Genomic DNA, 26,855 nt, shown 5'->3' on the forward strand with positions numbered 1-26,855 from the left:
ATTTTCTCAAATAATTACCTTTCAAATATAATTCTTTCATATAATACCTTCTACATAAAAATTCTTTCAAATAAATATTTTGAATATAATCCTTTAAATTAAAAAGTTACCACGTGACACCTCGTTTCATAATTATATAAATACGGGTCTCATCCCATTTTCATATTTTTCGTAAACACAGGTCTCAACCTATTTTTTATATTTTCACGGCACCTCATGCCCATAATTAAATCATCATATTTTTCCCGACACCTCGTACCCTCATTTCATATCACAACTGCACGGACAATTCACGTGCCAAATATCATTTTCATTTAATCACAGCACCCCGTGCCCACAATTCATATCACAATTGCACGGATAATTTGCGTGCCAATATCCTCATTATTTACTCACGGCACCTCGTGCCCACATTTTATTTTATAATCCACCTGGCAATAGCCACAGGATCTCAATTTCAACATAAATCAGATTGTCATCAATTTACCAACAACAAGAAATATTGCACAAGGTATAAAAATAAACACAAAAATATCACAACATCACATGAAAATCATCAACCCCACATCATCACATATCGTCCCTTACAATAGCCACCCTTATCATTCCTATTGCCACCCTTATCACTCCTATAGCCACCCTTATCGCTCCACCCAGACAATATCAATAGCCACCCTTATCGCTCATATTGCCACCCTTATCGCTCCTAATGCCACCCTTATCGCTCAGCCCAGACAATATTTCAACAAACACAACCACAATGAAATGCCACCCTTATACCCATATAATATCAACGGTGAAATGCCACCCTTATATCTTCAAAATAATAATTAACACAACACAATAATTTACACAAAAAATTATCACGACAACATAACAAAATTAATTCATATTACAATTTGCCCAATGGATACAACCAAAATTTCAAATATACAACCAAGTTAATTAATTTCACAACAAATAGTCGAAGGCTCCACACAATATGTAAAACACCCAAAATCAATCAACAGAGATAGAAATTACTCAACATAAAGCAAAGTCTTTATTAACTCCAAATTTTCGATAATTATATAAACACCTCTTCTTAAGCTTATTTAATTAATTATTTGCAGAGGAGAAAATCCAAAATGAAATTAAATTTTAATAATTATTAAACCAGCAAATTCACGGGATTTCATAAATAATCAAATAACAATCACATCAACTTGTCATATAACAACAGAGTCCACAACAAGGATTTAGGTACGACATATAGATGATTAAATATATACTAACAATTATCCAATTTACTACACAATATGCTCAAGACATTAACTCAATAAACTTTGCACATATAAACCAAGTACGTACTCGTCACCTCGCGTACATGGTTTTCAATTACACAAATTGCACATAAGACTCAATGCCTAAGGGAAAATTCCCCCACTCGAGGTTAAGTAAGACACTTACCTTTTTGAAGTTAGGTCGATATTTCAAAATAGCTTTCTCATGTGAATTGACCCCCGGACGGCTCCAATCTTTCTTGAGCCTTCCTTACATTACTACGAGGTTCCGAAAATTATAGCAACTTCAATCTATTTATAAAAATAACAAAAGTGAACCATAATTAGGAAGATTTTCATGGTTTCAGCTCATTTGAGCATTTTATCAAACACTAGGTGTGCAAATTTGGTTACAAGGTTCTTCTGCAAGATTTCCTTCATTCCACAACCCAATCTTTACTTATTTGATCTCAACAATCTTCCCACAAACCTTATTGGTACAAGCATATACACATAATACTTTTACACCCAAGAATCATACTCCCAATCACCAATCTTTTACCCCAAACTCGAAATTGAAGACTAGAGGTTGAATCATACCTCTTTAATGAAAATCTTGTGATTAGCTTCCTTGATTCTTGAAGATTGGATGATTAGAATGTTAGGTTCCCTCCTTATCTATCTAAAATGCTCTTACCTCTTTCTAAAACCTCAGGAAAATATCCCAAAATAAGCCCCAAAGCCTATTCATCAAAATGGGGTCGGGTTATGAAAATAGAAAATTTAACCCTCTAAAAGTAGGTATGCGATCGCATAATGGACCGCATAATGGGTATGAGGGCCGCAAAATTGATCACAAAATCGGTGCCCAGAACTGGGCTCTTCTGGTCCATTCTGCGACCAGTTTGCGGTCGCAGAAGCAATTTTGCGATCGCATAACTGTTTTGCCATCGCATAATTGGTCGCAGAATTGCATTTTTCCAGCCTTTGGTAATCTGGTCATAACTTTTTGTAAGAATGTCCAAATGACAAACGGTTTGAAGAGTTGAAAATTAGATACATAGAAATTTCTTTTTATAGGTAACACACCATATAACTCTTTATATCAAGAGAGCTATGCTCGTTTGAAGTTAGGTCTTGTGCGAACTCACTTGAAACTTTAGTCTATTATGAAATTTTCAACTTCAACATTCGATGCCGAAACCTATTGAATCATGTCCGATTGACCTCAAATTTTGTACACAAGTCATAAGTGACATAACGGACCCATTTTAAATTTCCAGAATCAGATTTTGACCTCGTTATCAAAAATTCAACCTTCGATCGAACTTTCCGAAAATCGTCTATTTTCCAACTTTCGCCAAAATGCGTCGAATTATCCTATGGACTTCCAAATCCAAATCCGAACATGCGCCTAAGTCCGAAATCACCATACAAAGCTATTGACATCATCAAAATTCTATTCCGAGGTCGTTTGCTCAAAAGTCAACTCCTTAGTCAACTCTTTCCATTTAAGCTTCAAAATGAGAATTTCTCTTTCAATTAAATTATAAATCTTCCGAAAATCAAACTCGACCACACTCATGGGTCATAATACATATTATGAAGTTGTTCGGGACCTTAAGTCATTGAACGAGGCATTAATTCTTCAAACGACAAGTCGTCGTTACATTCTCCACCTCTTAACCATACGTTCGTCCTCGAACCTGCCAAGAATCTTTCTGAGGACTTTAAATTACTGAGTGTATTCGTACAAACATACTTGTGGGTGATTCTACGTTCCCGAAATTTGACACGGGTTCGAAGACACCATCTCAATTGAGATTACTTCTTTTCTCCATTCTTATAAGCTTTAAAGCAAATTCCCTAACTCTCCAATCATTTCCAAAAGGCGTGATTTTTACTTCGACACATGGTATTAGTCTCAACTGGCTATAGTAACTCGTGCCTACGCACACATCAACTTTTTTGATAGTGTTGAAATACTTCAAAAAAAAATAATAAAATTTCCGGGTTGCTACATTCTTCCCCGCTTAGAATCATTCGCCCTCAAACACATAACATATTTATCTCTTCCTTTGCAAATCTCAATCCTCCAAATTTTACTAACTCCCAAATTTTTCAAAATTTTTGGCAGAGTCTCCCCTGTAATTGGGTCTATCCACCTGCCAGAGTAACACCAAAACAACTCATAACACACATCCACAACACAACAAAATACCACAAGGTGTATATCAATAACACCAATCTCAGCATTACAAGCACTGCATTATTATAATGATATCAGGACATGATGTACATCATATGTATACTCATCACCACATCTCTAGTCTTAAAAGTTATTCATAATTAATTCTAGCATTATTAATTAATCTCATATTAACCACCACCCCATTTCGAATTTTCACAACACTAACAACAGAATGTGAGGCATGAAGACCTCATGATTGCTTACTCGGATTAATGAGTCACATTTAACGTCACCTGGGCACTCATCTCATAGGTTAAAACTCAATGTTTACAGCACGAAAATGGCTGAATATGCACAGAAAAATATACAAGAATTATCAAATAAGCCTAACAGGCATGACTCCCTATTAATACTATTGTACAATTAAATTTCACAAAGGAAAAATTTTAAACTCATAAATATTTCACCACAAGGACCTCGTCCTTACATAACTTCCATCGCGGCTTGCAGCCCAGTTTAAATATTTCACATCATGTAAAAATGCGAGGATATCGTCCTCAACTCCGAATCACAAGTATGTAGCACATTGTGCCAACTGAAATTTTCAATTTTGCTTTCTTTCTTCTTTTCAATATATTTCATAAATAATTTTCACAACATATAATGAACCCTGCTACCGATAGGGCATATAATTCATAAAAATTAGAATGAATTATTACGAAACACATTAAACCCACTGTAATGAATAATAAAAATTACTTTTGCGCTTATAGCCCTCAATGGTATACCAAAAATAAAATAATAGACACGGGTTCACATCTTTAAATCTCCCAACAGGGATAAACATATAAGTGGGTCACAAATTTACGAAGCTCACCCATAAGTGGAGCATAATAGGAGGACTCACCTCGATATTCAAAACCGAATCAAATTAAGGAAAATATCCTTTTATAATAAAATCAGGACCGTACCTGTAACAACACCATCTGGTATTTTGTCCTCAGCCAAATCATAGTGATTAAATCAACGGGTCGGACCTCCACCTCTTAATCGCCCACTACCCGCCTATCCTCCACCTCTAGTTGATTGTGCACGTGAAGTATCAACTGGAATAAAGCTTGTGGCTGGAGTGTTCAGATGAAATCCACCCCTCCCAAGTCTGGGACAATCTCTCATGATATGCCTAGTATCACCACACTCATATCAACCCCTCTGAGGTCACGGCTACTCGTACTGAGTCTATGCCGGATAACTGGAATAACCATTGTAAGAATCTCGTGTCGGTGGTGCACTGTAAACTGGAGCACTCCGAGTAATCTGATGTGCGGACAGAGTTGACTGATTGCTCGAGCCTCCGCTATAATTGGTTCTAGTTGAAGAGTAAAACTCACAGAATCCTCCAGACCTTCGAGACCTTTTGGCCTCCTTAGACTCCCTTTCCTTGCCTAAAACACCCTCAATCTTCCTTGCAACTTGTTGAAATGGAGAATCAATTTGCAACTCTCGAGCCATGCATATTTTAATATCATAATCGAGCCCCTCAATGAATCTGCGGACCCGTTCTCTGATTGTAGGAACTAAGATAGGTGCATGACGGGCAAACTCACTAAACCTGATAGCATATTCTGATACTGTCATAGTGCCTTGACGCAACCGTTCAAACTCTACGCGCCACGCATCTCTGAGAGTCTGGGGAACAAACTCTTTCAAGAATATTTCCAAAAATTGAGCCCAAGTTAGTGGTGTGGCATCGGCTGGTCTATCTTCTTCATAGATTTGCCACCACCGATACGTTGTGCCTGACAGTTGAAATGTAGTAAAGGAAACTTCGCTAACTTCCACAATACCCATGGTGCGGAGAATACAGTGACAATTTTCCAGAAATCCTTGGGCATCCTCTGTAGCTGTGCCCCTGAAAGTTGGTGGATCATATTTCTTAAACCTTTCAAGTCTCTTTTGTTCTTTTTCTAATGCCTCGGGCCTGATCTCAGGCCGAACCGGAATAACAGGTTGTACCGGTACTACACCCGGAACCTGTCCAACGTGAACATGCTGCTCTGGAGTTGTGGTAGGAGTCTGAGCTACTCCCCAAATCTGCGGAATGTTTGGTGCAACAAAGATCAATCCCGCCTGAGTTAATGTACCAAACATACTCAGGAACTGTGCTAAAGTCTCCTGAAGTCCTGGGGTAACAACAGGTGCTTCTGGTACCTGTCCCCCAACTGGAGCTACTAGTGGCTCCTCAACTGTTGTTCTGACAGGTGCTCTAGTCGCAGCACGTGCCCTTCCTTCGACCTCTACCTCGGGACCGGCCTCTTGCAGCCCTAGCAGTATGTGCGGATGCCTGCTCAGCTAACCCAGTAGCACATGTCCTCACCATCTGTGAGAGAATAGAGATACAAAGGTTCAAATTCTAAATTCAACCAATTCCGCACGACAAGAATGAAAGAAATGAAAATTTTCTAACAGTTCTGTAGCCTTTCGAAGATAAGTACATACGTTTCTGTACCGATCCGCAAGACTCTACTAGACTCGTACGTGACTCGTAGAACCTATGAATCTAGAGCTCTGATACCAACTTGTCACGACCCAAAAATCTCACCACAAGCGTCGTGATGGCACCTGGTCTCTAAGACTAGGTAAGCCGATTTTAATTACATTTTTTTGGAGCCATTTTTTTTTAATAAATAAGTAACCAAAACTAACAGCGGAATATATATGAATGTACAACCTCCCAAGACTGGTTGTACTAAGTCACGAACTCTAACTGAACACATAGAATGATCACGAGGACCGAATATACAATAATGTTTGATTAAAAATTAACAGTACAATGAAATAAAAAGACTCCAAGGACCAAGCAGCTCTACCTTGAATCAAATCAAATCCATTTCCATATAATAAATCAAATACAAATAATTCTCATATAATTCTTTCAAATACAATTACAATTACACACAATAAATCAAATCCTTCAAATAAATGTCTTTCACATATAATTCTTTCAAATAATTTTCTTTCAAATATAATTTTCTCAAATAATTACCTTTCAAATATAATTCTTTCATATAATACCTTCTACATAAAAATCCTTTCAAATAAATATTTTGATTATAATCCTTTCAATTAAAAAGTCACCATGTGACACCTCGTTTCATAATCATAAAAATACGGGTCTCAGTCCATTTCCATATTTTTCATAAATACGGGTCTCAACCCATTTTTCATATTTTTACGGCACCTCGTGCCCATAATTAAATCATCATATTTCCCCCGGTACCTCGTGCCCTTATTTTATATCACAACTGCAAGGACAATTCACATGCCAAATATCATTATCATATAATCACAGCACCCCGTGCCCACAATTCATATCACAACTGTACGGATAATTCACGTGCCAATATCCTCATTATTTGCTCACGGCACCTCGTACCCATATTTTATTTTATAATCCGCCTGGCAATAGCCACATGCTCTCAATTTCAACATAAATCAGATTGTCATCAATTTACCAACAACAAGAAATATTGCTCAAGGTATAAAAATAAATACAAGAATATCACAACATCACATGAAAATCATCAACCCAACAACCCCACATCATCACATATCGTCCCTCACAATAGCCACCCTTATCACTCCTATTGCCACCCTTATCACTCCTATAGCCACCCTTATCGCTCTTATTGCCACCCTTATCGCTCCGCCCAGACAATATTCTAACAAACACAACCACAATGAAATGCCACACTTATACCCATATAATATCAACGGTGAAATGCCACCCTTATATCTTCAAAATAATAATTAACACAACACAACAATTTACACGGAAAATTATCACGGCAACATAACAAAATCAATTCATATCACAATTTGCCCAATGGCTACAACCAAAATTCCAAAGATGCAACCAAGTCAATTAATTTCACAACAAATAGTCGAAGGCTCCACACAATATGTAAAACACCCAAAATCAATCAACAGAGATAGAAATTACTCAACATAAAACAAAGTCTTTATTAACTCCAAATTTTTGATAATTATATAAACACCTCTTCTTAAGCTCATTTAATTAATTATTTGCAGAGGGAAAAATTCAAAATGAAATTAAATTCCAATAATTATCAAACCAGCCAATTCACGAAACTTCATAAATAATCAAATAACAATCACATCAACTTGTCATATAACAACAAAGTCCACAACAAGGATTTAGGCACGACAAATAGATGATTAAATATATGCCAATAATTATCCAATTTACTACACAATATGCTCAAGACTTTAACTCAATAAAATTTGCACATATAAACCAAGTACGTACTCGTCACCTCGCGTACATGATTTTCAATTACACAAATTGCACATAAGACTCAATACCTAAGGGGAAATTCCCCCACTCGAGGTTAAATAAGACACTTACCTTTTTGAAGTTAGGTCGATATTCCAAAATAGCTTTCTCACGTGAATTGACCTCCGGACGGCTCCAATATTTCTTGAGCCTTCCTTACATTACTACGAGGTTCCGTAAATCCTAGCAACTTCAATTTATTTATAAACATAACAAAAGTGAACCATAATTAGGAAGATTTTCATGGTTTCAGCTCATTTGAGCATTTTATCAAATACTAGGTGTGCAAATTTGGTTACAAGGTTCTTCTGCAAGATTTTCTTTATTCCACAACCCAATCTTTACTTATTTGATCTCAACAATCTTCCCACAAACCTTATTGGTACAAGCATATATACATAATATTCTTACACGCAAGAATCATACTTCCAATCACCAATCTTTTACCCCAAACTCGAAATTGAAGACTAAGGGTTGAATCTTACTTCTTTGATGAAAATCTTGTGATTAGCTTCCTTGATTCTTGAAGATTGGATAATTAAAATGTTAGGTTCCCTCCTTCTATCTCTAAAATGCTCTTACCTCTATCTAAAACCCTTAGAAAAATACCCCAAAATAAGCCCCAAAGCCTATTTATCAAAATGGGGTCGAGTTATGAAAATAAAAAATTTAACCCTCCGAAAGCAGGTCTGCGGTCGCATAATGGACCGCAGAATGGGTATGAGGGCCGCAAAATTGATCGCAAAATTGGTGCCCAGAACTGGGCTCTTCTGGTCCATTCTGTGACCAGTTTGCGGTCGCAGAAGCAATTTTGCGATCGCATAACTGTTTTGCGATCGCATAATTAGTCGCAGAATATCATTTTTCCAGCCTTGGGTATTTTGGTCATTACTTCTTGTAGGAATGTCCAAATGACAAACGGTTTGAAAGGTTGGAAACTAGATACATAGAACTTTCTTTTGATAGGTAATACACCATATAAATCTTCATATCATGAGAGGTATGCTCGTTTGAAGTTAGGTCTTGTGCGAACTCACTTGAAACTTTAGTCTATTATGAAATTTTCAACTTCAACATTCGATGTCGAAACCTATCGAATCATGTCCAATTGATCTCAAATTTTGTACACAAGTTCATAAGTGACATAACTGACCTATTTAAATTTCAAGAATCAGATTCTGACCTCGTTATCAAAAATTCAACCGTTGATCGAACTTTCCGAAAATCGTCTATTTTCCAACTTTCGCCAAAATGCGTCGAATTGTCCTACGGACTTCCAAATCCAAATCCGAACACACGCCTAAGTCCGAAATTACCATACGAAGCTATTGAAATCATCAAAATTCTTTTCTGAGGTCGTTTTCTCAAAAGTCAACTCTTTGGTCAACTCTTTCCATTTAAGCTTGAAAATGATAATTTCTCTTTTAATTAAATTCTAAATCTTCCTAAAATCAAACTCGACCACACCTGCGGGGTCATAATACATATTATGAAGTTTTTCGGTACCTTTAAGTCATTGAACGGGGCGTTATTTCTTAAAATAACAAGTCGGGTCGTTACAATAAAGTAGGGGAATCCTGTATCATTGGGAATTATCGAAAATAATATCATCTTGATCCTTCTCTATTCTTCTTCTCTTCAGTTTTCTTCAGCAATTCTTATTCAGGAGCTATTCTTTTCATTTGGTTCCTTAGAGATTTGCGACTATTTCATGCGACTCGGTTTTGGTACTAACAATTTGGTATCAGAGTTAGCGATTTTTGGCAAAGCACAATGCCGAAGACGACGAGAAATAGCGAGGTGCGCCGTGAATTAGATGAAATCAGAGAGCAAGTTCGTATCTTGGGTGAACGACATGACGATGTGATTGGAGAAATCCGACAACTGATAACAACCATGGTTGTTAACAATCAAGCCCAGGCAGTTCCTCCGGCAGTGCCTGCAGCTCCAGCACCGGCGGTTCCGATAGAGGATGGGTGAATTCCAGCGAATGGCGGTGGTCATCATATGTATGGGGCTGGAAATCATAATCATATGAATACTCAATATTCAAGAGTGGAATTTCCCAGATTTGGTGGTAAGGATTTGCGAGGCTGGGTGTATCGATGCGACCAGTTTTTTGATGTTGATGGAAACCCAGAGGATATGAAGGTGAAATTGGCCTCGATTCACATGGAAGGCAGAGCTCTTCAATGGCACCAAACGTTATTGAAGTCAAGATTTGGTAGGGAACTCCCAAACTGGAACAATTATGTTCGAGCTTTGAATCTTAGGTTTGGGCATACTCTGCATGCAGATCTGATGTCTGAACTAGTGGGGTTGAAACACAATGGGAGTGTTTAGGAATTCTTAGATGAATTTGATGAGCTGTTGAACCAGGTTGATTTGACAGAGGAATATTCCATCAGTTGTTTTCTGAAGGGACTAAAACCTGAGATCGAGGTTCAAGTTCGTATGTTGGCGCCAAGAACCTTAATGAAAGCTTACAGTTTGGCCAAATTGGTTGAGCAATCTTTAAAGTTACATAGAGGATATAATCAGTCAAGTATAAGGAATTCTCGACCCTTACTTCATGCGCCAAGTTCATCATGGAATTCAAATTTGAGAAGTTATCTTCATAGCCAAATTCCTGAGGGCAGTAGAGGGTCTGTGAAAACATCAAGAAGATTGATAGCGGCAGAGATGGATAAAAAAAGGGCCAAGGGGTTGTGTTATTGGTGTGATAAAAAATACACCCCTAACCATAACTGCAAGAAGGGAAAGAAGTTATTCATTCTCGAAGTGGATGACGAGGTTGAAGAGTTGAATTTTGAAGAGAATTGGGTGGAGAATGATAACCTTGAAGAACCCGCATTGAACCCTCAAATGTCAGTTCATGCAATGGACGTCACAATGGATTACAAAACTATAAGAGTCAAGGGATCTGTCAAAGGTAAAACGGTTCATGTTTTAATAGATTCTGGATCAACACACAATTTTATGAATGTAAATGTTGTGAAAAGGCTAAGAATTCAGCTAGAAACAATCCCATCCTTTTATGTGGTTGTTGCTAATGGGAGTAAGGTTAACAGTTCTTTTATGAGCAAAAAGTCAAATGGAGAATGCATGGGGTAGATTTTATAGCTGACATGTTAGTTATACCATTGGGAGGAGTTGATGTGGTGTTAGGAATCTAATGGCTTGTCACTTTAGGGGATATCAGATGGAATTTCAAACAGCTTAAGATGGAATTTCAAATAGGCGGGAAGAAGATTTCATTGAGGGGAAGTCCACCTGGAGAGTCTAAAGTGATCAATGGTGAAAAGATGCAAAAATTGTTGAATAAAAGTGCCCAACTAAGTATGATGACAGTGACCTTTGTGAAGCACACAACTGTTCAGAATCTGAATTTATCAGAAATGCAGTTGAATGTAAATAGTAAGAATTTACCATCTAATTTATAACAATTATTTGATAAGTATTCTCCTATTTTTGATGTTCCTGGTGAATTGCCACCTCATAGAAGATATGACCACAGAATTGTATTGAAATATGGGGTTTCTCCCATTAATGTGAGGCCCTATAGATACCCTGCCACCCAAAAATATGAAATAGAGAAAATGATAAAAGCGTTACTGCATTCTGGGGTTATTAGACCTAGTGTGAGTCCCTATTCCTCTCCTATTGTGATGGTTAAGAAGAAAGATGGGTCTTGGAGGATGTGCATTGATTATAGGGAATTAAACAAAGGGACAGTGAAAGATAAATTTCCCATCCCAGTAATTGAAGAGTTGTTGGATAAACTAGGTGAAGCAAAATTCTTTTCTAAACTAGATCTTAGATCCGGATACCATCAAATTAGAATGTATCCCACCGATATTGAGAAAAATGCATTCCGATCACACCATGGTCATTATGAGTTTGTTGTAATGCCTTTTGGTCTCACAAATGCCCCTTCCACATTCCAAAGTTTAATGAACCATATTTTCCAGTCACATTTGAGTAAATTCATCTTAGTTTTCTTTGATGATATCCTTATCTATAGTCCGTGTTAGTCCAGTCACCTGGCCCATTTGGAGATAGCTTTTCAAATTCTGAAAAGCAACAACTTATATGTGAAGATGAGCAAATGTTTTTTTGGGGAGAGAGAGGTGGAATACTTGGGTCATATTATCAGTGGGACTGGGGTGGCTGCAGATCCAAAGAAGTTAGAAGTTATGAGGAAGTGGCCAGCTCCTAAATCTGTCAAAGAGCTGAGAGGATTTTTGGGACTAACAGGGTACTATAGAAGATTCATTAAGGGCTATGGATTGTTATCTAGGCCTTTGAATGATTTATTGAAGAAAGGATCCTTTCAGTGGACTAAAGTAGCCGAGCAGGCATTCTGTGAACTGAAAAATATCATGCCTGCCCCTCCCGTGTTAGCCCTACCCAATTTTGCTGAAGAAATCACTATTGAATTTGATGCTTGTGGAGATGGTATTGGAGTAGTATTGATGCAGGCAGCCCATTCTCTGGCATTTTTCAGTAAGGCCTTGGGATCTAAGCACATTAAACTATCAGTATACGAGAAGGAAATGATGGCAATAGTTGTTGCAGTTCAGAAATTGAGACACTACCTGGTTGGGAGGCATTTCATTATCAACTGATCATCAAAGTCTGAAATACTTGATGGAGTAGAAAATTTCTACCCCTAGTCAACATAGGTGGATAGCCAAGTTATTGGGATATGATTTCACCATTGTGTATAAGAAAGGGAAGGAGAATCTTGTGGCAGACGCTTTATCCAGGGTAGCTAACGTGATTGGTAGTCTACAAGCAATATCATTTGTGACTAGTCAACTAGTCCAACAACTTCAGGATTCATACAGGGAGGATCAAAAACTCTCTAAGCTGATTGCAGAGCTCCAGCAAAATGCTAATAGTAAACCTGGTTATCTATACAGAGATGGAATGTTGTATAGAAAAGGAAAGATTATGGTTGGAAATAATCAGGCTCTCAGGCAACATCTTCTTCAATTGTATCATGACGGTGCTATTGGTGGACATTCAGGCATATTGGGGACCTTGGAGAGGTGTCACGACCCAAAACTAACCCCTGTCGTGATGGCGCCTATCGTGGAACTAGGCAAGCCGACTCATTTCCAAAACAACCGATATTTCATTTTTTTAACGATAATTTTAAGGTTATTTGACATAAAATCTCCATTAAAAGAGTTCAAATCAAAGAAAAACAGAAGTGCGAAAAAGAAAAGCCCGACATCGGGGTGTCACTAGTCATGAGCATCTGCTACAATCTTTCTAACAATATTAAGGCTAACTCAGCCTAGAAAATAGCTAAATACAACTAGAGGAAGATAAGAGGGAGAAGAGCAGGGGCTGCGATCGCCAAACAACTACCTTGCTATCTCCAAGAAAATCTGCAACCAGAACACTCAGTAACTGCTACCGTGTCCAGCTATACCTGAATCTGCACACAAGGTGCAGGGAGTAACGTGAGTACGCCAACTCAGTAAGTAACAATAATAAATAAAGACTGAGCAGTAGTGACAAGCAATAAAGCATATAACGTTCATCAGAAAATCTCAGTAAAATACCACATGCTTTTAAAATCAGGATTTGAATCAAACATCTCGTTTAAACCCAGTTCCAGTAAAAATCATTTAAAGATATTTTTCCAACAGTTTTTCCAACAAAGGCTCAATGCAAAGGTAAGAAAAAATGATGAAATCATAAATAGCCCCTCGGGCAAAACATCACTCATATACAGCCCCTCGGGCAAACCTCACAATCAGTCGTGCCACTCGGGCATACCTCACAATCACTCTTGCCACTCGAGCATACCTCACAATCACTCTTGCCACTCGGGCATACCTCATAATCATTCATGCCTCCCAGTCACTCAGTACTCGGCGCTCGGCACTCACACTCAGTAGGTACCTGCCCTCACTGGGGGTGTGTAGAGACTCCGGAGGGGCTGCTTCAGCCCAAGCGTTATAATCTGCACGACCAATTCATGTGCAATAATAATAAAGTATGTTGTAGGCGGGCAGCCCCGATCTACACTCATCCTCACAAATCAGGCCCTCGGCCTCACTCACTCATAAAGTATGCTGCAGGCGGGCAGCCCCGATCCACACTCATCCTCACAAACCAGGCCACTCGGACATTTCAGTAAAACAGGGCATTCGACCCAAAACATTTATATGCATCAAAATAGAGTCATAAAACTGCGTTATGCGGTAAATAAGTATAAACTGAGTATAGATTTTCAATCAAAAACAGTGAGAGGATGGTAAGAAACAGCCCCTAAGGGTCTAAACAGCATTGGCACAAGGCCCAAACATGGCATTCAGCCCAATTTATAGAAAATCTTTCTAAAACATATAAGTATCAATGGTTTCAACAAAGTATGCAACTTTACAGTTGCTACGAGACAGACCAAGTCACAAATCCCCAACAGTGCACGCCCACACGCCCATCACCTAGCATGTGTGTCACTTCAAAATAGTAGAATGATACGAAATCCGGGGTTTCATACCCTCAGGACTAGATTTACAATCGTTACTTACCTCAAACCGGTCAAATCTCTATCCCGCAATGATCTTGCCTCTGGACTCGGCCTCCAAATGCTCCAAATCTATTCACAATCAGTATAATACCATCAATATATGGTAATGGAATGAATTCCACAAGAAAAGCTTCAAAATTAGACCAAAACCCGAAATTGGCTCAAACTCGGCCCCCGGGCCCATGTCTCGAAATCTGATAAAATTTACAAAACTAGAAAGTTCATTCACTCACGAGTCTAACCATACCAAATTCATCAAAATCTGACATCGTTTGGTCCTTCAAATCCTTAAATTACTCTCCAAAATTCCAAGCCCTAACCCCTCATTTCCATAAATTACCATGATTAAAACAACGGGAAATTACCATATATACAAGTATTAGGGCTCAAGTAACTTACCTCAACGAAATCCCCTTTATTCCCTCTTCAAACCTCTCCCAAAAGCTCCAAAAACCGAGTTGAAATTGTGAAGAATGACCAAAATTCGCGAAGGGTTCTATTTATGGTTTCTGCCTAGGTTTTTCGCACCTGCGGGCATTTTCTCGCACCTGCGCTTCCGCATCTGCGGACACCGGTGCGCACCTGCGCAACTCACTTAATCGCACAGATTTCGCAATTGCGGACCCCTTCCTCGCACCTGCGGGGTCGCATCTGCGGTCCCAGGTGCGCATCTGCGAAACCAGTCCAAACGCCTCATCTCAGCATCTGCGCTCAAGGCCTCGCACCTGCGGGCTCGCAGATGCGGCCAATTCTTCGCACCTGCGTTCCCAGCCTTGGCCCAGCGTCTCCCGCACCTGCGCACTCCCCACACACACCAGCGGCCTCGCACATGCGACCCTTTCTTCCGCAGGTGCGGAAATAGCAGAAGCAGAGGCTCCAGCTGCAATTTCCAACTTCAACAAATCTGTTAACCACCCGGAATCACCCCGAGGCCCTCGGGACCTTAACCAAAAATACCAACAAGTCATATATCAACATACCAACTTAGTCGAACCTTCGAATCACTCAAAACAACATCAAATCATCAAATTACCATCGGATTCAAGCCTAAGAACTTCTAAATTTTCAAATTCGGCAACTGATGCCAAAACCAACCAAACCACGTCCGAATGGCCTCAAATTTTGCACACACGTCACAAATGACACTACGAACCTACTCCAACTTCCGTAATTCCATTCAGACCCTGATATCAAATTTTCCACTGCCGACTGAAATCATCAATTTCCAATTTCGCCAATTCAAGCCTAATTCTACCACGGACCTCCAAATCACATTCCGGACGCACTCCTAAGTCCAAAATAACCTAACGGAGCTAACGGAACCATCAAAATTCAAATCCGAGATCGTTTACACATAGGTCAACATCTGGTTGACTTTTCTAACTTAAGTTTCTAACACATAGGTCAAACCACTCCGGTCCCGAACCAACTAACCCGATATAACATAATACAGCTGAATAACACAAAAGAAGTAGAAATGGGAAAAATGAGGCTATAACTCTCAAAACGACCGGCCGGGTCGTTACATCCTCCCCCTCTTAAATATCCGTTCGTCCTCGAACGGGTCTAGAAACATACCTAGAGTCTCGAATAGGCGTGGATATCTGCTCCTCATCTCCCGCTCGATCTCCCAGGTGGCCTCCTCCATAGGCTGACCTCTCTATTGCACCTTCACTGAAGCTATATCCTTTGACCTTAACCTTCGAACCTGCCGATCCAAAATAGCCACCGGCTCCACATCATAAGTCATATCACCCTCCAACTGAACTGTGATGAAATCCAAAACATGGGACGGATCTCCAATATACTTTCGGAGCATTGAAACATGAAACGCTGGATGCACACTCGACAAGTTGGGTGAAAAGGCAAGCTTATAAGCCACCTCCCCTATTCTCTGAAGCACCTCAAAAGGCCCAATAAACTGGGGGCTCAGCTTGCCCCTCTTCCCAAACCTCATAACACCCTTCACGGGTGATACCTTCAGCAAAACCTTCTCCCCAACCATAAAAGACACATCACGGACCTTCCTATCCGCGAAGCTCTTCTGCCTGGACTACGCCGTGCGAAGTCGCTCCTGAATTGATTTCACCTTATCTAATGCGTTCTAAACCAAGTCTGTACCTAAGAGCCTAGCCTCACCCGGCTCAAACCATCCAACCGGAGATCTACACCTCCTCCCATACAAAGCCTCGTACGGAGCCATCTGAATACTCGACTGATAACTGTTGTTATATGCAAACTCCGCGAGTGGTAGAAACTGGTCCCATGAACCCCCAAAGTCAATGACACAAGCACGCAACATGTCCTCCAATATCTGAATAGTGCGCTTGGACTGCCCATCTGTCTGAGGGTGAAAAGCCGTGCTTAACTCAACCTGAGTACCCAACTCTCGCTGCAAGGCCCTCCAAAACTGCGATGTGAACTGAGTACCCCTATCTGAAATGATGGAAACTGGGATACCATGCAGGCGAGCGACTTCTCGAATGTATATCTCAGCCAACCGCTCTGAAGAGTAAGTAGTACCAACTGGAATGAAGTGCGCGGACTTGGTCAGCCGATCCACAATAACCCAAATAGCGTCGAACTTCCTCGAAGTCCGTGGGATCCCAACTACAAAGTCTATAGTGATCCGCTCCCACATCCACTCTGGGATCTCTAACCTCTGAAGCAAGCCACCAGGTCTCTGATGCTCATACTTAACCTGCTGACAGTTTAGACAGCGAGCCACAAATCTAACTATATCCTTCTTTATCTGCCTCCACCAATAGTGCTGCCTCAAATCTTGGTACATCTTCGCGATACCCGGATGAATGGAATACCGCGAGCTGTGGGCCTCCTCAAGAATCAGCTCTCGAAGCCCATCTACATTAGGCACACATATCCGGCCTTGCATTAACAGCACCCCGTCATCACCAATAGTCACATCCCTAGCATCACCTCTCCGAACCCTGTCCTGAAGAACGAGCAAGTGAGGGTCATCATACTGACGCTCCCTGATACGGTCATAAAGAGAAGACCTGGAGACCACACAAGCCAATACCCGGCTAGGCTCCAAAATATCTAATCTGACAAGCTGGCCCGCTAAGGCCTGAACATCTAATGCCAAAGGTCTCTCTGCTGCTGGAAGATATGCTAAACTCCCCAAATTCTCTACCCGGCGACTCAAAACATCGGCCACAACATTGGCCTTCCCTGGATGGTACAAAATAGTAATATCATAGTCCTTAAGAAGTTCCAACCATCTCCGCTGACGCAAATTAAGATCCTTCTGCTTTAACAGATACTGCAGACTCCGGTGATCTGTATAGATCTCATAATGAACCTCATACAAATAATGACTCCAAATCTTCAAGGCGTGAACAATGGCTGCTAACTCAAGATCATGGATAGGATAGTTCTTCTCATGGGTCTTCAACTGGCGTGAGGCATAGGCAATCACCCTACCCTCCTGCATCAAAACACAACCAATGCCTATCCTCGAGGCATCACAATACACAGTGTAAGAACCTGAAGCTGATGGCAGAACTAACACTGGAGCTGTGGCCAAAGCAGTCTTGAGCTTCTGAAAGCTCTCCTCACATTCATCCGACCACCTGAACGGAGCACCCTTTTGGGTCAATTTGGTCAAGGGCGATGCAATAGATGAAAATCCCTCCACAAAGAGACGGTAATAACCCGCCAAACCAAGAAAGCTCCTAATCTCCATGGCTGAGGATGGTCTAGGACAACTCTGCACCGCCTCTATCTTCTTCGGATCCACCTGAATACCCTCGCTGGACACCACGTGCCCTAAGAATGCTACTGAACTGAGCCAAAACTCATATTTGGAGAACTTTGCATAAAGCTTCTCCTCCCTCAATCTCTGTAATGCAATCTTCAAATGCTAAGCATGCTCCTCCTAGCTACGAGAGTACACCAGGATGTCACCAATGAATACAACGATGAATGAATCCAAATAGGACTGGAATACACTGTTCATCAAATGCATGAACGTTACTGGGGCATTGGTCAGCCCAAAAGATATCACCAGGAACTTATAATGGCCATATCGGGTCTTGAAAGCTGTTTTAAGAATATCTGAATCCCTAATCTTCAGCTGGTGATAACCGGACCTCAAATCGATCTTGGAGAACACCCTCGCTCCCTGAAGCTGGTCGAATAAATCATCAATACGAGGCAAAGGATACTTGTTCTTGACTGTGACCTTGTTCAACTGCCTGTAATCAATACACATTCTCATGGAACCATCCTTCTTCTTCATAAATAGAACAGGTGCACCCCAAGGTGACACACTAGGCCGAATAAACCCCTTATCGAGGAGTTCCTGAAGTTGTTCTTTCAATTCCTTTAACTCCGCCGGTGCCATACGATATGGTGAAATAGAAATGGGCTGAGTGCCCGACACCAAAGTCAATATCCCTGTCAGGCGGCATGCCCGGTAGGTCTGTAGGAAATACATCCGGAAAATCATGTACCACCGGAATAGAATCAATGACAGGAGTATCTGCACTAACATCCCTCACAAAAGCCAAATAAGATAGGCAACCCTTCTCAACCATACGCTGAGCCTTCAAATATGAAATCACCCTACTTGGTATATAATCTGTAGAACCGCTCCACTCAACCCTCGGAATTCACGGCATAGCCAACGTCAGCATGACATGGAGATAACCAATCTATACCCAATATCACATCAAAGTCAACCATACTGAGCAACAATAGATCTACTCGGGTCTCCAGACCCCCAATAGTCACAACACATGACCGATGTACGCAATCCACAATAATAGTATCACCCACATGAGTAGATACATGTACAGATGAAACTAAGGACTCACGGGGCATATCCAGAAAATGGGAGAAATACGAGAAAGCATATGAATACGTGGAACCAGGGTCAAATAATACTGAGGCATCTCTGTGGCAAACTGAGACAATACCTGTAATCACAGCATCTGAAGCAATAGCATCTGGTCTGGCAGGGAGAGCATAGAAACGGGCCTGACCACCCCCTGATCTGCCTCCCCCTCTAGGGCGACCCCTAGCTGACTGACCTCCACCCCGAGCTGACTGGGCGGGTGGTGAGGTAGCTGGTGTTGTAGTCGGAGGCTGACTCCTCTGCTGAGATGGACTTCCATGACAATGAGGACACTGCCTCCACATATTCCCAAGATCCCCACACTCAAAACAACTTCCTGGTGCTAGCGGCGGAAACTGAAGGGAACCCCTAGCACCGGGATGACTAGTAGAAGAACCTGGCATGGAAGAGCCCTGAACAGGTGGAGCACGGGACGAACTCTGAACTGGAAGGGCACTAAGTGATGAGTGGCCCTGATGAGAAATGTGAGAAGCATGGCCAGATGATGCACCACGGTGAAATGACGAGCTGACTGAGCCTGCATGAAATGACGACCTCTACCGTGCTGGAACTGACCCCCAAAATGAGCACCACTGAATCTACCCTGACCACGAGGCCTCTTTGCCTCTCGTTTAATCCTCTCCTGACCGCAAACCATCTCAATCTATCGAGCAATGTCGACTACCTCATCCAAAGTAGGACCTAAAACTCGCTCCCTGGTCATGAGCAACTGTAGCTGATAAGTGAGGCCATCAATAAACCTCATGATCCTCTCTCTGTACGTGGGAACCAACCAGATAGCATGACGGGCCAACTCGGAGAACCGCATCTCATACTACGTCACAGACATATCACCCTGGCGGAGCCGCTCAAACTGTCTACGCAACTCCTTTCTACGGGATCGAGGCACGAACTTCTCCAAAAAGACCACGGAGAACTGCTGCCAAGTAAGGGGTGTTGTGCCAACAGGCCTACGCCTCTCGTAAGTTTCCCACCATCTGAGTACAGCTCCAGAAAACTGAAAGGTAGTGAATGAGACCCCATAAGTCTCCAAAATACCAGTAGTACGGAGTATCCTCTGACACCTGTCCAAAAAGTCCTGAGCATCCTCTTTCTCTGTACCACTAAAAGGTGGTGGCTGAAGTCTCCCAAACCTCTCCAACCTACGCTAATCATTCTCAGGCATAGCAGGAACCACATAATCCTAAGCAACAGCAACCGGCTGGGCTGGTGGTGCCTCTGGTGTCTGAATAACCTGCTCGGGTGTGCGAGCGACGGGAGTCTAAGTGCCTCCCCTGGCCTGAGAAGTGGTTGCGGCAGTCGAAATAGAGACCGCCTGAGCAAGGCCAGTACACGCTGTCAGAATCTGAGCTAGGGCCTCCTGAAAGCCTGGAATCACAATAGGCACAGGTGGTGCCTAAGCTGGTGCATCAACAACTGGAACTTGGTCCTGATCTGGGACAACCGGTGGATCTGTAGGTACTGCCCCAACTGCTGTACGGGCTGCACCTCTGCCCCTACCACGGCCTCTACTGCGGCCTCGGCCTCTCGCGGCCCTGGCTGGTGGTATTGGTGGCTGGCCCTCCTGACCGGTAGTATGATTCCTCACTATTTGTGAAAGAATGAAACAGCAGATGTTTAATTACTAGAATCAACAAATTCGCACGACAAGAATCCAAGAATGTGAAGTTTCCTAAAGGTTCTACAGACTCCTGAAGATAAGTACAGACGTCTCTGTACCGATCTGCAAGACTCTACTAAACCTGCTCATGACTCGTGAGACCTATGTAACCTAGGCTCTGATACAAATCTGTCACGTCCCAAAACTAAACCTAGGCTCTGATACAAATCTGTCACGACCCAAAACTAACCCCTGTCGTGATGGCGCCTATCGTGAAACTAGGCAAGCCGACTCATTTCCAAAACAACCGATATTTCATTTTTTTAAAGATAATTTTAAGGTTATTTGACATAAAATCTCCATTAAAAGAGTTCAAATCAAAGAAAAACAGAAGTGCGGAAAAGAAAAGCCCGACATCGGGGTGTCATTAGTAATGAGCATCTACTACAATCTGTCTAACAATATCAAGGCTAACTCAGCCTGGAAAATAGCTAAATATAACTAGAGGAAGATAAGAGGGAGAAGAGCAGGGACTGCGATTGCCAAACAACTACTTTGCTATCTCCAAGAAAATCTGTAACCAGAACACTCAGTAACCGCTACCGTGTCCAGCTATACCTGAATCTGCACACAAGGTGCAGGGAGTAACGTGAGTACGCCAACTCAGTAAGTAACAATAATAAATAAAGACTGAGCAGTAGTGACGAGCAATAAAGCATATAACGTTCATCAGAAAATCTCAGTAAAATACCACATGCTTTTAAAATCAGGATTTGAATCAAACATCTCGTTTAAACATAGCTCCAGTAAAAATCATTTAAAGATATTTTTCCAACAGTTTTTCCAACAAAGGCTCAATGCAAAGGTGAGCAAAAATGATGAAATCATAAACAGCCCCTCGGGCAAAACATCACTCATATACAGCCCCTCGGGCAAACCTCACAATCAGTCGTGCCACTCGGACATACCTCACAATCACTCTTGCCACTCGGGCATACCTCAAAATCACTCATGCCTCCCAGTTACTCAACACTCGGCACTCGCACTCAGTAGGTACCTGCGCTCACTGGGGGTGTGTACAGACTCCGGAGGGACTCCTTCAGCCCAAGCACTATAATCTGCACGGACAACTCACGTGCGATAATAATAAAGTATGCTGCAGGCGCGCAGTCCCGATCCACACTCATCCTCACAAATCAGGCCCTCGGCCTCACTCAGTCATAAAGTATGTTGCAGGCGGGCAGCCCCAATCCATACTCATCCTCACAAATCAGGCCACTCGGGCATTTCAGTAAAACAGGGCATTCGGCCCAAAATATTTATATGCATCAAAATAGAGTCATAAAACTGAGTTATGCGGTAAACAAGTATAAACATGACTGAGTGTAGATTTTCAATCGAAAACAGTGAGGTGATGGTAAGAAACAGCCCCTAAGGGTCCAAACAGCATTGGCACAAGGCCCAAACATGGCATTCAACCCAATTTACAGAAAATCTTTCTAAAACATATAAGTATCAATAGTTTCAACAAAGTATGCAACTTTACAGTTCCTACGGGGCGGACCAAGTCACAAATCCCCAACAGTGCATGCCCATACGCCTGTCACCTAGCATGTGCGTCACTTCAAAATAGTAGAATGATACGAAATCCGGGGTTTCAAACCGTCAGGACTAGATTTACAATCGTTACTTACCTCAAACCGGTTAAATCTCTATCCCTCAATGATCTTGCCTCTGGACTCGGCCTCCAAATGCTCCAAATCTATTCACAATCAGTATAATACCATCAATATACACTAATGGAATAAATTCCACAAGAAAAGCTTCAAAATTAGACCAACACCCGAAAATGGCTCAAACTCGGCCCCCGGTCCCACGTCTCGAAATCCGAAAAAATTTACAAAACTAGAAAGCTCATGCACTCACGAGTCTAATCATACCAAATTCATCAAAATCCGACATCGTTTGGTCCTTCAAATCCTTAAATTATTCTCCAAAAATTCCAAGCCCTAACCCCTTATTTCTACAAATTACCATGATTAAAATAATGAAAAATCACCATATATACAAGTATTAGGGCTCAAGTAACTTACCTTAACGAAATCCCCTTGATTCCCTCTTCAAAAGTCTCCCAAAAGCTCCAAAAACCGAGTTGAAATTGTGAAGAATGACCAAAATTCGCGAAGGGTTCTATTTATGGTTTCTGCCCAGATTTTTCGCATATGCGACCATTTTCTCGCACCTGCGCTTCCGCATCTGCGGACACCGGTGCGCACCTGTGCAACTCACTTAATCGTACAGATTCCGTATCTGCGAACCCTTCCTCGCACCTGCGGAGTCGCATCTGCGGTCCCAGGTGCGCATCTGCGAAACAAGTCCAAACGCCTCATCTTCGCATCTGCGCTCAAGGCCTCGCACCTGCGGGCTCGCAGATGCGGCCAATTCTTTGCACCTGCGTTCCCAGCCTTGGCCCAGCGTCTCCCGCACCTTTGCACTCCCCATGCACACCAGCGGCCTCGCACCTGCGACCCTTTCTTCCGCGGGTGCGGAAATAGCAGAAGCAGCAGCTCCAGCTGCAATTTCCAACTTCAACAAATCTGTTAACCACCCGGAATCACCCCGAGGCCCTCGGGACCTCAACCAAAAATACCAACAAGTCATATATCAACATAATAACTTAGTCGAACCTTCGAATCACTCAAAACAATATCAAATCATCAAATTACCGTCGGATTCAAGCTTAAGAGCTTCTAAATTTTTAAATTCGGCAACCGATGCCAAAACCAACCAAACCACTTCCGAATGACCTCGAATTTTGCACACACGTCACAAATAACACTACGAACCTACTCCAACTTTCGAAATTCCATTCCGACCCCGATATCAAATTTTTCACTGCCGACTGAAATCGTCAAATTTCCAATTTCGCCAATTCAAGCCTAATTCTACCACGGACCTCCAAATCACATTCCGGACGTACTCCTAAGTCCAAAATCACCTAACGGAGCTAACGAAACCATCAGAATTCAAATCCGAGATCGTTTACACATAGGTCAACATCCTGTTGACTTTTCCAACTTAAGTTTCTACTTAAGAGACTAAGTGTCTCAATTTACTCTGAAACCACTCCGGTCCCGAACCAACTAACCCAATATAATATAATACAATCGAATAACACAAAATAAGTAGAATGGGTAAAACGGGGCTATAACTCTCTAAACGACTGGCCGAGTCGTTACAAGAGGCTTAGACATACTTACTACTAGAAAGGCATGAAACCAGATATTCACAAGCATGTGCAAGAATGTGAAGTGTGTCAAAAGAATAAAGGTGAAACTGTGGCGACACCTGGTCTTTTACAGCCACTCCCTATTCCCGAAAGAGTATGACAAGACAACATTGTGGAGGGATTGCCAAATTCTTTTGGAAAGACCACTATTTTAGTGGTGGTGGACAGGTTGAGCAACTGTGCTCACTTCATGACATTGAAACATCCTTTTACTGCTGAAATGGTAGCTCAGACTTTTATGGAGCATGTTTACAAACTTCATGGACTACCATAGAGTATAGTAACTGATAGAGATACTATTTTTCTCAGCAAATTCTAGCAAGAGCTCTTTAATCTTCAAGGAGTAGGTTTGCATCATTCAACATCCTATCATCCTCAAAGTGATAGGCAAACTGAAGTAGTCAATAAGTATTTAGAGGGCTACTTGAGATGTATGTGTGGTGATAGGCCAAAGCATTGGACTACCTGGTTACCACTTGCCGAATGGTAGTATAACACTAATTTTTACAGCTCTACTAGGACTACTCCATATGAGGTGCTATATGGACAGACTCCGCCACTTCATCTTCCCTATTTTCCTCAAAGTTCAATGATAGAAGTTGTGGACAGGAGTTTGCAGGCAAGGGAATCTACTATTCAGCTATTGAAACACCATTTATGTTTAGCTCAACACAGGATGAAGATGCATGCAGATAAGAAGATGCTAGAGAGGTCTTTTATGGTTGATGATTGGGTGTATATTAAGCTGCAAACTTATAGACAACTTTCAGTAAGAGGGAGTGACTACTCGAAGCTTAGTCCTAAGTATTTTGGACCATTTCGTGTAGTAAAGAAGATTGGCCAGGTTGCATATCAGTTGGAGTTACCACCTAATGCTAAAATTCATAATACCTTTAATGTGTCTCAGTTGAAGAAAAAGGTGGGGAATAGACCAGTTCTTCCTTATCTTCCAGTTTCCTTATCCTCTAATGGCCATATACTGTTGGAGCCAGAAGCTATCAAGGATAGGAGGATTATCTAGAAACATCATAGAGCTGTAACACAAATCCTTGTCAAATGGTTTAACTGTTCAGAAGCTGACAATACTTGGATGGATTTGCAAGAGCTGTAGAGACAATTTCCTCACTTTAATCCTTGAGGACAAAGATTCTTTCAAGGGAGTAGTAGTTGTTATATGCCAATTCAGAGAATTAATAGAGTCAGGAAGTTAGTTTGTTAGTACAAGGGCATATTTGTCATTTACTATGAAATGTAATTAGTTGAAAAGGGGTTTAGGGCTACGAGAGTACCAGTTTCTGTTACACTTTCAGTTAAGAGAGTTAGGGCATTTCAATTCATTCAGTTGCTGCGTATAAAATAGGGGAATCTTGTATCATTGGGAATTATCGGAAATAATATCATCTCGATGCTTCTCTATTCTTCTTCTCTTCAGTTTTCTTCAGCAATTCTTGTTCATGAGCTATTCTTTTCATTTGGTTCCTTAGAGATTTGCGATTATTTCCTGCGACTCAGTTTTGGTACTAACAGAAAATTCATCAATGAATTTCAATTGTTATAATATAGAGTTTTAACTTAGCAATTTTCTTTCATGTTGCACAATTGGTGTTCGAATTAAAATTGTCAATCAATAAAATTTGAAGGTATTTGATTCTCCACCATTGACAGCCATTAAAAAGCTCTAAACTTTGAATTTGAATTTGGCTTTTCAAAAAATATTGTTTGATTGGATTGGGTGTTGTTGCAAACAATTGAAAATATTCTTTGGAGTTTATATCTCAATTTTGATGGTGTTTGGTGAAGATTAGACTTGATTTTGGCTGAAATTTAGATTGAAACTCAAAGAAGAAAAAGACATGACATACAATTAGGGGTGTTCATAAAAATATAAAAAATCGAACCAAACCGAAAACCGAACCAAACCAACCAAAAAGACCGATACTTTTTAGATTTGGTTTGATTTTGGTTTTGGTTTTAATAAAAAAAATAACCGAAAAACAAACCAAACCGACTATAAAAGTAGCTATATATGTGTATGTATATGTTTCTAAAATTTTATGGTATATATTAGTCGTTTGTATTTTTAGTCTAGTTCTTTGCTATTATAATAATCTAATTAATTGCCTTTACATTCTAGTTTGATTGATAGTTTTCTTTTGCTAAGTACAAAAATTTATTTCATGTTAAAAATAATCAATTTTTAATTGAGTACTTAAATTATTCATCACTATTTGATTCAATTTTCATCAATATATCTTGGTAAATGATAGATTTCTCAAAGAGCAATTGGTTTGATAGTGTTACGTTGAAAATGTAGTCACCGGAATATGCGTTTGGTAGTGTATGTCTCATATTTAAGAAAAAACCCGATAAATAACCGAAAAAATCAAAAACCGAAAAAAACGAATCGATAAAAAACCGACTTAATTGATTTGGTTTGGTTCCAATATTTGAAAAATCGACTTACTTGGTTTGGTTTCTTTTTAGAGAAAAAATGACCCAAACCGAACCATGAACACCCCTTTTGATACAATAGTTACGATACTGTATTAAAGTTGTATTATAGTTGTATGTAAATTGTATTATATTGTAGTTATATATATTTTTTATTTGAATATTGTATGAAAGTTGAAAAATAATTGTATAATATATGAATCGTTGTATGAAATTTGTATTTAAGTTATGAATACTATCTTTTTACATAAAGTTGTTGATATGTATCCACATTGC

The sequence above is a fragment of the Nicotiana tabacum genome, chromosome 19 (assembly GCF_000715075.1).
Source record: "Nicotiana tabacum cultivar K326 chromosome 19, ASM71507v2, whole genome shotgun sequence".
NCBI classification, from domain to species: domain Eukaryota; kingdom Viridiplantae; phylum Streptophyta; class Magnoliopsida; order Solanales; family Solanaceae; genus Nicotiana; species Nicotiana tabacum.